Below are 14275 nucleotides of genomic sequence, written 5' to 3' on the forward strand. Positions count from 1 at the left end.
AGATTCTCAACTTTTTAATTGCATGACTCCTCAGAAAAGAAGGAAGAAAGTTGCAGATTCTTCCCTAATTAAGCATTTTTCCAGTTTTACAGAGAAATGATATATATCACTGTATAAGTTTGGGATTTCCCTGTAGCTCAGACAGTAAAGATTCTGCCTGCAATAGAGGAGAGCTAGGTTTGATCCCTGGGTCAGGAAGATTCCCTGGAGAAGGGAATGGCAACCCACTCCCGTATTCTTGCCTGGAGAAGCCCAGGGACAGAGGAGCCTGGCGGGCTGCAGTCTGTGGGGTCTCAAGAAGTCAGACACGACTGAGTGACGAACACTGCCACTATTACTACTGGATGAGCTTAAGGCGTACAGCAGGATGGTTTACATATATTGATTTACATACATTGTAATGACCACAGTAGGCTCAGCTAACATCCATCTTCTCATATAGATACAATAAAAGAAAAGATAGGGAAAAAAAATTCTCCTTGGGATGTGAATTCTTAGGATTTACTCTAAACAGTTTTCCTATATGTCATACAGCAGTGTAGCTTAGTCATCATGTCGTATATTACGTCCCTAGTACTTACTTATCTTGTAACTGGAGGTTTGCAGGTTTGACCACATTTATCCAATTTTCTCTCCTCTCACCCTCCACCTATGAAAACCACAAGCACGTTAAAAAATCATTCACCATGATCATGTGGGATTTATCCTTGCAATGCAAGGATTATTCAACATACACAAATCAATCACTGTGATACACCACATTAATAGAATGAAAGAAAAGAATCATACAATCATTTCATTAGAAGCAGGAAAAATATTAGATAAAATTCAACATCTACTCATGATAAAAATTGTTAAGTAATTAGTCATAGAAGGAACATATCTCAACATCATAAGGGCATGTATGACAGGCCCACAGCTGGAATCATACTCAGTGGTGAAAAGTTGTAAGCTCTTCCTCTAAGATTGGGAACAAGGCAAGTGTGCTCATTCTCATAACTCACAGTCAACATAGCAGTAGAAGTCCTAGCTAGATCAATCAAGAAAGAGAGAGAAATAAAAAGCATCAATTGGAAAGGAAGAAGCAAAGTTGTCTTTAACTGCAGATGACATGATTTTATATACAGAAATTCTGAAAACAACCAAAAAACTGTTAGATCAAATCAATGAACTCAATTAATTTGGTGTATACAAAATTAACCCACGACAATCAGTAGTATTTCTATACACTAACAACACATTTTCTGAAAGTGAAAATAAAGAAAGCAACCCCATTTACAACAGCGTCAGGAACAATAAAAAGCTTGGGAATAAACTCATCCAAGCAAGTGAAAAATCTCTACTCTGAAAACTATGAGACATTGATAAGAGAAATTGAAGAAGACACAAATAGATGGAAAGGTAGCCTGTGTTCATGAACTGGTAGAATTAATATTATTAAAATGTCAACACTACCAAAAGCCATCTATAGATTCAATCTAACCCATATCAAGATTCCAAAGGTAATTTTTTAAAAGAAGTAGAAAAAACACTCTTAAGATTTACCTGGACCCACAAAAGACCTCAAATAACTAAAGAAATCCTGAGAAAGAAGAGCAAAGCAGAGGCATCACATTTCCTCATTTCAAGCTGTACTATGAAGATAATAGTGTTTGAAGCAGTACAGTACTGGCATAAAAACAGACAAATAGACCACTGGGACAGAAATCAACCCAAGTATATACAGACAACTCACACTTGACAAGGGACCCAAGAATATTCAGTGGAGAAAAGATAGTCTTTTCAGCAAATGGCACTGGGGATAATTGAATAATCACATGTAAAATAGTAAAATGAAGATTTTATTTTAACAGATTAAACTTTACAGCACTCACAAAAATTAGCTTGAAATGCATTAAAGACGAGTGTAAGACCTGAAACCACAAAACTCTTAGAAGAAAACAAAGATAAAGCCCCTTGACATGGGTTTTGGTTATGAATTTTTGGATTTGACACCTGAAGAACAAGCAACAGGATAAAAAATAAACATGTGCAACTACGCCAAAGTAAAAGGCTTCTGTATAGCAAAAGAAACCATTGACAAAGTAAAAAGACAGTCTATAGAATGGGAAAAAAATATCTGCAAAGCATATATCTGATAAAGTGTTAATATGCAAAATATTAATATATAAAGAACATACGACTCAACAGCAAAAAACCCAAATGACCCAGTTTAGAAAATGGACAAAGAACCTGAATAGACGTTTCTCCAAAGAAGATACACAGAAGGTCATCAGGCAGTACATGAAAAGATGTTTAACGTCACTAGTCATTAGAAAAAAAGCAAGTTAAAGCCACAGTGAGATATTTCCTTATGCCTGTAAGAATGGCCATCATCAAAAATACAAGTGGTAACAAATGCTGGTGTGAACGTGGAGAAAACCTCGCACGCTGTTGGTGGGAATGTAAAATTGATACAGCCAACATGGAAAACAGCATGGAGGATCTTGAAAAAATCAAAAGCAGAGCTACCATAAGCATTTTAAAATACAAGAGATTAAGAAGATTAGCTGTGGCTCAGGGTCGTAAGCAGGGAAGAGCCAAGAAAGGGGAAGCACATTTGAGTGAATAGTCAGTTATTTTTTTCCTGTGGACTAGGTCATTTCTATTTAAAATACAGATTAATCTGAATAAGCAATTCAACATCCAATCTACCTCAGCAATTTCTTTTTTGATAGTCAGATGAATAGAAATCCAAATTGAGAGATAGGTTTCATGACTTCATTGTTTTGGTAATTTTCTAAGTGTATCTGTGTATTCTCTTTAAGAAATGATAATTGGGAAAAGGCTGTAACACTTTAGGAGGAATATGGATCTAATAATAGAAGCTTTAAAACCAGCATTTCATGTTCATCATAGTAAAAGCCTCTAGATAAAAATTATTTATCTGTATTTACATTTAAAGCCAAAGTGCGTATTTGGGGCACATAACACTTACTGATTCATAGTGTGGTGTTTGAAAGACACATTAACCCTCCTGAAATGCCTTGAAATCTGGCTGCATGACCCCACCCAAATTAGCCAAGTGCTGAATGATAAGTAGACATCCTTTTCTACAGAATCAATGCTAAACAGTAAATGATGAGACAAAAGTTGTTATAAAAGTTTCATTTTCATAGAAACACTTCATATCTTTCATTTTATCTTATTGAAGTACAGTTGACTTACAGTTTTGTGTTAATTTCTGCTGTGCAGCAAAGTAACTCAGAATACATGTATTCTGTTCCATATTCTTTCCCATTATGAGAAAATAGTGAATATAGTTCCCTGTGCTGTAGAGTAGGACCTTGTTATTTATCCATCCTATATTTAATAGTTTGTGTCTGCTAATCACAAATACCCAGTCCTTCCCTCCTGCACCTTCATCTCACATTTTAAATGTCAATTTCTCTCAGAAACTTTTCTGGGCTGCCCACCTCCAGCCTCACTCCAAGCAGGGCTGGATCAGGCAGCCCTCCTGTGCACGTACAACCCGGTCCCCCTTAAGGCCCCACCACCTCTCGAAAGCATCGCGATCATTAAAAACTCACTTGCAGACATAAGCATCTTGAAAGCTACAAGCAATGTTTTATTCACCCTGGATCATCAACACCTGTGTCAATGCCCAGGGTATTAATGAGAGACTCAACAGAAATGAGAGAATTTACACTTTCAAATAAATCCTGACCTTTCACATGATTTCTTTAGCCAACGATCAGCTTACACTGTTGCTACACGAACCAGGAATGCCCGTCATAAATGGAGGGTTCTAGGCTAGACTTTTCTCCATTGGGCAGTCATGTAAGATCTACCAACCCCTCTCTGAGGTCCTGCATTTCTTCCCACTGCTTTGCCCTAATGACTCCAGGAGCCAGACTCATCTACGGGCCATGAACAGAGACCGAGACACCTCATTTGTACAATGGGCAGTTCTCCATTTGTAAATAATTCAGTGAAGTTCTTTCCCTTTCCTTTTTTTTTAATCTTTTGAATTTGAGTCCTTGACTATCTTAGCAAAATGATGAGAAAATTTGATAGATCTCCATCAGTTTTTTACTTGTTTTTTAGTGGATTGGGTAAAAAGTTTGGTGCTGAAGAGAAGGTAGACGGTAAAATGAAACTGAAGCTTTCAGATCACTGTGGATTTCATGAAAATTAGTCTTTGTTATCCTCTTTTAAAACAAATAACTACCAATGTCATATCTATAAGAAATGTGATTAAATCTGTGATGAAAAATTGTGTCTTAGAATTCTCTGATGACTGTCATCAATATGTCACATTAGTATGTTGAAGTGTTTTTTTTTTAAATCCCCACATGTTCAATAAATGATTAAATTCATTTTTTAAAAACATGTAAATAAGATGATGAAGAATTAAAAGCACAAAAAGCTGTTAAAAGAGAGGAGAATAACAGATGTATCAGGGACCTGGGAATGAGTTAATTTTTCAGACTTAGCCATTAAAATACAGCAAGTTTCCTGGCAGATAAGACATGATGGGGAATTCACCAGGTAATTTAACTCTGGTCTCATAAAAGAATACCTACAGACTTGTTATTTCCTAAACAGACTGTTTTTCCATTAGGACTAAGCCATAGACAAAATTTAACAAAAATATTATACAAGTCTCAATATACTTTGTATCTTCTGAGTCATTGCCACAGTGTTAATTTACAGAGCTTCAGGTGAACAGGGGAGTTTGGGTCACAGGACTCATTAAATCTTATGACCCTGAGACAATAGAAATAAATAGAAATAAATGCAAGTTTATTTTCTTCTTAATCAACAGATTAAACTTATAATATCCAATCATTAATAGATATCAATGAGCAAGCATTCACTAGTAGAATGTATCACAGTAAAAACCATTTTCTAAACTGACCTTTAATAAATGTCTTTTGACCTTTTCCATTTATTAAATATAATATAAAGAAAGCTGAGCACTGAAGAATTGATGCTTCCAAACTGTGCTGTTGGAGAAGACTCTTGAGAGTCCCTTGGACTGCAAGGAGATCAAACCAGTCAATCCTAAAGGAAATCAGTCCTGAATATTCATTGGAAGGACTGATGCTGAAGCTGAAACTCCAATACTTTGGCCACCTAATGTGAAGAACTGACTCACTGGAAAAGACCCTGATGCTGGGAAAGATTGAAGGCAGGAGAAGAAGGGGACGACAGAGGATGAGGTGGTGGGATGGCATCACCAAATCGATGGACATGAAATGGAGTAAGCTCCGGGAGTTGGTGATGGACAGGGAGGCCTGGTGTGCTGCAGTCCATGGGGTCACAAAGAGTCAGCCACAACTGAGCAACTGAATTGAATTTATTAAATCTGGTGATGATAAAGGGGTTACATATTGTATTTTCTACTTATAACATTTTATAATAAAAATAAATGTAAAGTGATAAACATACAAACATTGAAGGATTTTTTTTTTTTTTATGATCTTTGTATGAATGAAGAAAAAACTTGGGAAAATTGCCAGTTCTCAATGTTCAGATTACAGAGGAAGTGGCAAAAAGTGTTCATCAGGGGTGACCTCTAGAACACTAGTGGTACTTTGAATTTCTGGAGTCAAACTGGGTCTCTAAAGAAGGGGGTTTTAATCATAAGAAAGTGTCTTACACAGAAAACAAAGTATCTCAGAATGGTTTAAGACAGAAAACAAATTATCTAAGAATGTTTCACCCTTTCTTTAAAGAGCAACTGCTTTTCTGAAATCCCCTATAAATAAAATAATCTGGGGCCCCAGAGGGACAGAGTTAAGTGGGAAGGAGTGGGATTATAGACTCAGATCAGGCCGGAAGTAGGCCTAGTGATTTGGAAATCAGCCTGTGGGAAATCTAGGGTCATTAAACAGGTTGCAGGAAGCAGTGACGTGATGACAGAGAAGATGGTTTTACAAGAGAAGATGGTTTTACAAGGTATAGTGTGGTTGAGGTGCACAGAACGATTGAGAAGAAAGCCTGCAGGTATGAAGTAGTTGGCAGGCTACAGAATCAGTGTGGGTAGGAAGGGGTATGGATCTGCACAAAGACATTGACTGTGAAGAAAGAAAGACTCACGGCTTTACGGACAGTTACACAATGTAATTTGGATTTAGGGAGTGAAATGCAGAACACTGATTCAAAAGTACAGGCTGAGTTCGGAGAAAATTAGTTGACATAGGAATGACAGAAGGTAAGTCTTTTCTAAGGTGCTGAGTTAGAGGTATTTATAAGACATCAAGACTGTTCTGTAGAGCTGAGGATTCAAACCTGAAACTTGAGAAATTAGAACTCAAGTAATATTTGGGAACCCTCCACAAAAAAATGCACCAGTTGCATCCCTGAGAATGGATCAGTTTTCTAAGAGGAAGGCCACAGTGAAGGCTAGAGCTCTCAGATTGAAAATAATGGGAAAGCCAAAGATTTAAAAATGGTAGGGGATTAGTTAACCAAAAAAGAGCAGAATTCATGGGAGAAGTAGGTGAGGATAGTATCAGTCTTACTCTGAGAAAAGGTTTCTAAAAGAACAGATGGGTGTTGGAGTGTGGGCAATAGTGTTGGATGCTTCAGAGAGGTTGAAATTGCTCCCACACATTTTTGTGGAAGCAAAACTTTAATCATTTCCTATGTCTCATTCCTTGACGGTAAACCCCCTCTTAGGGAACATGATTCTATTCTGCATGGTGGAAAATGCACCTCCCTCCAGGGTCAGAACTCCCCCTGCTCCCCTGGAATAGCCTTTCTAGAACACCTGGTGTGGCTAATTGGGTACTTATGAATTTGACATTCTTCTCTGGACCACTACAAGAGCAGCTCACTCTCTTGCTGAGAGTCGATACCTAGGTAGGTTGATAAGAAGTTCAGGGTCTCTGAGGAGGAGAAAGGGGTCCAGAGCCCTCAAGAAAGAGAAAGGGGTTGGGCGCTCTTAAGGAGAGAAGGACAAATGCTTTTACTACAATGCTTTGTCTTAGTCAGTATAACAGTGTATCTTGCTCCTGGACATGTTTCTCCTTCTGACTAATCTTGTTATCTTAAGACACATGTTGTGGGAGAAGGTCTGGTAAGACCTTTCTGTTGTTAGTTCTAATCTTGTTAATTTGAAATGTATGTTGTGGGAGTGGGTCTGATAAAAGTATATAAGGCCTTGATTAGACTAGTGAGTGGGGGCACTGTCTGTCCCCCTTCTGAAGTCTATGTCAGAAGCTTTCTCTGTCCCTTTAAATACTTAAAAAAAAAACAACTCTACTACACAAAAGCTCTTGAGTGATCAAGTCTGGTCCCTGGTCCCAAAGCTAAATCTTCTTTGGAGAACATGAATCAGACACCGTTCAAGGTAAGCTATCATTGCCCAGAAAGTATGATGACTTATGGCCATTTCTGTTTCCTAAGAGTAAACTCTTTAATGCCCAAGATGTTTCTGGGATTCAGAGAGTGTTAAAGTACTATTGTAGAATGCTTCAGTTCAGTTCAGTCGCTCAGTCGTGTCCGACTCTTTGCGACCCCATGGACTGTGCCACGCCAGGCCTTTCTGTCCGTCACCAACTCCTGGAGTTTACTCAAACTCATGTCCATCAAGTCAGTGATGCCATCCAACCATCTCATCCTCTATTGTCCCCTTTTCAACTTACCTTCAATCTTTCCCAGCATCAGGATCTTTTCAAATGAGTCAGTTCTTCGCATCAGGTGGCCAAAGTATTGGAGTTTTAGCTTCAGCATCAGTCCTTCCAATAAACACTCAGGATTGATTTCCTTTAGGATGGACTCCTAAAGGTTGGATCTCCTTGCATTCCAAGGGACTCTCAAGTGTCTTCTCCAATACCACAGTTCAGAAGCATAAATTCTTAGACGCTCAGCTTTCTTTATAGTCCAACTCTCACATCCATACATGACTACTGGAAAAACCATAGAATTGACTAGACAGACTTCTGTTGGCAAAGTAATGTCTCTGCTTTTTAATAAGCTGTCTAAGTTGGTCATAACTTTCCTTCCAAGGAGTAAGCATCTTTTAATTTCATGGCTGCAATCACCATCTGCAGTGATTTTGGAGCCCCCAAAAATAAAGTCAGGCTCTATTTCCATTGTTTCCCCATCTATTTGCCATGAAGTGATGGGACCAAATGTCATGATCTCAGTTTTCTCGATATTGAGTTTTAAGCCAACTTTTTCACTCTCCTCTTTCACTTTTATCAAGTGACTCTTTAGTTCTTCGTTTTCTGCCATAAAGGTGGTGTCATCTGCATTTCTGAGGTTATTGATATTTCTCCTGGCAATCTTGATTCCAACTTTTGCTTCATCCAGTCCAGTGTTTCTCATGATGTACTCTGCATATAAGATAAATAAGTAGGGTGACAATATACAGCCTTAACATACTTCTTTCCCAATTTGGAACCAGTCTGTTGTTCCATGTCTGGTTCTAACTGTTGCTTCTTGACCTGCATACAGATTTCTCAGGAGGCAGGTCAGGTGGTCTGGTATTCCCATCTCTTGAAGAATTTTCCACAGTTTGTTGTGATCCACACAGTCAAAGGCTTTGGTGTAGTCACAAAGCAGAAGTAGATGTTTTTCTGGAACTCTCTTGCTTTTTTGATGAGCCAGTGGTTGTTGGCAATTTGATCTCTGGTTCCTCTGCCTTTTCGAAATCCAGCTTGAACATCTGGAAGTTCACGGCATGGTTCACGTATTGCTGAAGCCTGGCTTGGAGAATTTTGAGCATTACTTTACTAGAGTGTGAGATGAGTGCAATTGTGCAGTAGTTTGAGCATTCTTTGGCACTGCCTTTCTTTGGGACTGGAATGAAAACTGACCTTTTCCAGTCCTGTAGCCACTGCTGAGTTTTCCAAATTTTCTGGCATATTGAGTGCAGCACTTTCACAGCATCATCTTTCAGGATTTGAAATAGCTCAACTGGAATTCCATCACCTCCACTAGCTTTGTTCATAGTGATGCTTCCTAAGGCCCACTCGACTTCACATTCCAGGATGTCTGGCTCTAGGTGAGTGATCACACCATTGTGATTATCTGGGTCATGAAGATCTTTTTTGTACAGTTCTTCTGTGTATTCTTTCCACCTCTTCTTAATATCTTCTGCTTCTGTTAGATCCCTGCCATTTCTGTCCTTTATTGTGCCCATCTTTGCATGAAAAGTGCCCTTGGAATCTCTAATTTTCTTGAAGAGATCTCTAATCTCTATTGTAGAACATCTAAAATTTATTGACCACCAATTAAATGCCATGCATTGGCTAGCATTTCAATAATGGTTTCTTTATGTAATATTGACAATACTGCACGTTGGACATTGTTGGGAATTATTGTTCCTCATTTTTCGGAGTAGCCTTCCAAGGTTGTTTTATACTCCTTGAAATGGAAGGCAATATCTCCATACCTTTGAAGCTGAGAAAATAGTCTACTTTTGGATCAAGAGATCAAAGAATGAAAGTCAAAAAAGCATCAACACTAGAGAATAATGCTAATCAGGCCATATATCACCCATTGTTCTTGTTTGTTACCAATAATTATTTGAAACTACAAATTATACGAAATTTCATCTCGTTGCAATAGAAACTGACCTCCTCATGTAGTACCGTAATTTCTGAGAGTAAGGAATGTTTTTTGCTGTTAATTCCGTTGTCCCAGTTAAAACTTTTAATTTGAAATTTGACATAGTGGCTTAGCTGTCATCTCTTGCATCTAGTTTACAAAAGTTCAGTTTCCTGTTTTAAACCTATTTAGCTTCTGGGAGAAATATGCTATAATTTATACTTAAAACAAAATGAATCTACAAATTCACGAAGTTGTTTTTGATCCTGAAAGTAAACAGGGTATGCACTTTTCTTAATTAATATTTCCTATAATTGGGGTTCTATGTGCTTCCAGTATAATTAATGAAGAGTTGGGTCATTCACATCTTCTGAAAATCTAACTTATGTTGCCCTCTTAATGGTAAATTGAAGAGACTGTCATTAGCAATGTTTCTTAGGTAGCTTGTGATTGACTATTTTATTTTTATTTTTCAGCCCAGATTTTTTCCCCTTTTGTGATTTCTGAGTGTAATAAGAACTAGTTTAAAGCACAACTACAGTAGATGATGTCATAGCCTTTGTCCCAAGCAAACTCTTGAGTTAAAGTATGAATAGAAGAATGAGTTGCGAAATGGTTAAATAATGACTGAAGATCAGTGCAAAGCGTTGACTTGTGAGCACTAGGGGAAAGGGTAGTAGGAGAGGGAGATCAATCAGGATTATAGCTGCCACAGTTGGAAGGGCCTTTTGTCTAGGACTGTAGCTGGGTTCAAGGAGCCAAAAACCAGATTAAGGAGAGTGTGTGAGCTCTTCTGGCAGCAAGTAGAGGCAAGTAAGGAGACAGCTGAAGAACCTAGTCTGAACTTCAAGAGGGCAGTGTGTGAGCCAGAGAGACTGCTGGAGGGAGCCCCAGCCACAAGCACGACTTTCATTTTACTTAAAAAAAAAATTTTTTTTTGGCTGCTCTGGGTCTTCCTTGCTGCAAGCAGGCGTTTTCTGACTGCAGTGAGCAAGGGCTACTCACTAGTTGCAGTGGCTTCTCTTGTGGAGCACGACCTCTGAAGAGCAGGCTCAGTGGTTGTGGCACACAGGTTAAGTTGCCCCATAGCAGGTGGAATCTTCCCTGACTAGGGATCGAACACATGTCTTCTGCATTGGCAGACAGGCCCCCGACCCCTGGACCACCAGGAAAGTCCTGTAACCTTCATTTTAAAATGCAAGTAATGAGAACCACCCCCTCATCATTTATTTATTCAGCAATTATTAACTGAGAACATTGCACATGCCAGGTACTAAACAAAAAATCGCTGTGCTCAGAGGCTGTAATAGATATTAAAAACAGATATGGTCCTTTACCTTTGGACCTTATGATGTAGACAGGGGTGGGCAATAATGAATGAACGGCACATATTTGTGTTAATTTGTAATTAGGATGAGTGCTTCTGCTTTTCCCTAGAGAGAGATGCTTCACCCCACCATGCCCTGTCCCAGGGAAGTGAAAAGTGTGTGAAAGTGTTAGTCACTCAGTCATGTCTGACTCTTTGCAATCCCGTGGACTGTAGCCTGCCAGGCTCCTGTGTCCATGGAATTCTCCAGGCCAGAATACTGGAGTTGGTTGCCTTTCCCTTCTCCAGGAGGTCTTCCTGACCCAGGGATCGAACCCGTGTCTCCTGCATTGCTGGCTGATGACCAAACTAGCAAAGTTTGGTCCATGCAAAAGGAGCCTGTCCCTCCAATTCAGGACAATCCAGAAGGGCCATCTCAGCTCAGACCTCATGGAGTTGGCTAAGTCCTTGTTATGGCTACACCTCAGCTCAGTTTCCCCCTCTGCCTAAATCTGTTTCTTTCTCTTTTGTTCCCAAAGTAATGACCACCGGAGCACTCCTGTGTGCTAATCTTCACCTCAGAAATTGCTTCTCAGGGACCCCACCCATAGGAGCAGGTTGTATGAGATAAACGTAAACATGCTCTGAAAGCAGGGATGGTAGGCCAGGATTCTTTAGCTGAACCGGGAATGGGGCTACGAGCTCCACCGCTCATCTGCCTGCTCAGACACAAGGAGACAGTGGGTGTAGAACCAGGACCCTGCTCACTGTCCTGACACGGACCAGTCACAGATCTTGTCTTGAGCCTTCAATAAGTCCAGTGTTCAAATGTGCTGAGACATGGCCTGAAATTGGAAGAGATGAAAACATCATTTCCCCTTTCAAGTTACTGATCCAGAGCTTGAGTCTGTTGAAAATAAGAAGACTATGACAGTCACAGAAATAGACAGAGAGATGGCCAGGATAAATAGCCTAGAAATAGATTCTAGGTTAGAAAGAGCTGAAAAGGAGGTTCTGGGGAAATGGGTTAGTTATTTGGAAAACGAAGCCAACTTGGATACTCAATTCCTATGGTAATAAGATGAAATAAAGAGGGAGAAAAGAAATAGATATAAAATAGATACCTATTTTTTAACAAACAGAAAACAGAAGAAATATAGAGGAGTAAAAGAAAAACAACAATTACAATAAACAAGTGCCAAAAACCAAACAGAACAAGTCTTTATATAGAAGATAATAAAATCTATAGAAAAAATAGTAACAGCCAACTTTTAAATGTGAAAGAATATGGATAATTCATAGACAGTAAAAAGGCTATTAAGCATGCATGTATTTATCATTATTAATGAGTCAATAAGTTGTAACAATATACCTGTTTGTATCAATTTAGCAAATATATTTAAAATGACTATTCCTATTGTTGACAGTTTATCCATAGTAATTGGCACAATAATTCCACTTCTTTCTAGAAATTATCCTTCAGAAATAAACAGAGCTAGAGATGAAAGCTTTATTTTTAGAGTGTTTATCTCCGTGTTAATTTTAAAAGAAAAATGAGAAACAATCTAAAACTTTGACACTAGATAAACAGTGAAGTAAAGTATGGTATGCTCATTCAAGTGACGCAGTGGTAAAAAAAATTCACCTGCCAATGCAGGAGATGCAAGAGACACTGGGTTTTATCCCTGGGTTGGGAAGATCCCCAAGAGTGGGAAATGGCAAACTACTCTGGTATTCTTGCCTGGAGAATCCCACGGACAGAGGAGCCTGGTGGGCTATGGTCCATGAGGTCACAAAGAGTTGGACACAACTGAGTGCACACACGTGCACACGCGCATGCACACACACACGTATATTCAGGTCACAACAGCAAAGAGCAGGCAAAGAGTGGGCTGATGACAGTAGTCTGGTTTTTCTGCTTGGATTTTTATGTATTTCTGGTGTCATTTTGCAGATAGGGAGAATTTGACGGCTTGGGGAGAGGGTGACAGATGACGGTCACACAGCAGCAGAGAAGTTAAGAACGTAAACTCAGGGACTTTCCTGGTGGTCCAGTGGTGAAGAATCTGCCTTGCAACACAGAGGATGTGGGTTTGATCCCTGGTCGGGCAACTAAGATCCCATATGCCTGGAACAACTAAGCCCACCTGAGATGACTAGAGCGTCCCTGAGCCACATGACCGACCCCACATGACATGATGAAGATCCCCTGTACCACAACTAAGACCTGCTGCAGCCAAATAAGTAAATATTTAGTGAAGAATATTTTCTAAAAGAAGAATATTTAATATTTAGTAAACTCTGGGTCAGATTTCCATGGGTTCCCATTCAGTTCTGCTGCTTTACAATCTTATTCTGTGGGCAGTGAGGGAACCATTGCTGGTCTCTGTACTAATTAGGACGATGAACTTGAATTAGCTTAAGCAAAAAGTAGGAAGCAATCAGCAAGTGCTTTTGTAGCCTAGTGAAAAAGTGAAAATGAAAGATGTTCAGTCGTGTCCAACTCTTTGTGACCCCATGGACTACAGAGTCCATGGAATTCTCTAGGCCAGACTACTGGAGTGGGTAGCCTATCCCTTCTCCAGTGGATCTTCCTGACCCAGGAATCAAACCAGGGTCTCCTGCATTGCAGGCGGATTCTTTACCAACTGAACTATTAACCTTTTGTAGCCTAGGTTGTGTGCAAGTGGATTGTCTCGGAGTATAATCCTAGGAGTAGGAGTGAGAGGGAAGAATAGGGCTGGGAAGAACAATACATGGACCCACACTACAGGTCCCCAGGGCTGGATCCCTCAGGGCCTTCAGAACTGTCTGCCCAGGAAATAGAAAGCAGGGCATATTCACACACTAGATCCCACCGCTCTCGAGCAAGTTGGCCAAGCACACCTGGTGGTGTGTGTGACAGGTGAGCGAGCCCCAGGTACCCCCTCCAAGGTGCCAAAGGAGCACGTGAGACACACCCGGGGCAGCTAGGTTGCTCCTACGTGGTGATGGTTGAAACCTACAAAGCACCCCTACAAAGCACATGTAGGGGATAGAGCTCAGAGGGCTACCAGACATGCCCCATACTTGAGGCTTTGGCCACTCAAAGAAGAGTGAGGACCCAGCAAGGCAGGAACAGAGCTGAACCTCAGTGAAACTAACCAGAAGATCCAGTCCACCTGGACCTTCTCACTCTCGAATCTCTGTATCTCACTGGCTGAAGAGACATCACTTTTTCTCTGCGTGATAGAAAACTTGTCTTTTAATGATTTCTACATTTGGCATCTTACAATTTCACCCTCAGAAAATAAACTGATAGAATTAGACCCACATCTAAAATGTCCCAGGGCAAAGCATCATTGACCTACTTAAGGTCAGGCATCTTTAAGAAAGGAGTCATGTCAGGACATGAAAGTGAAAGTGTTAGTCGCTCAGTCAGGTCCA

This window comes from Dama dama, chromosome 24 (genome assembly GCF_033118175.1).
Source record: "Dama dama isolate Ldn47 chromosome 24, ASM3311817v1, whole genome shotgun sequence".
Classification (NCBI taxonomy): domain Eukaryota; kingdom Metazoa; phylum Chordata; class Mammalia; order Artiodactyla; family Cervidae; genus Dama; species Dama dama.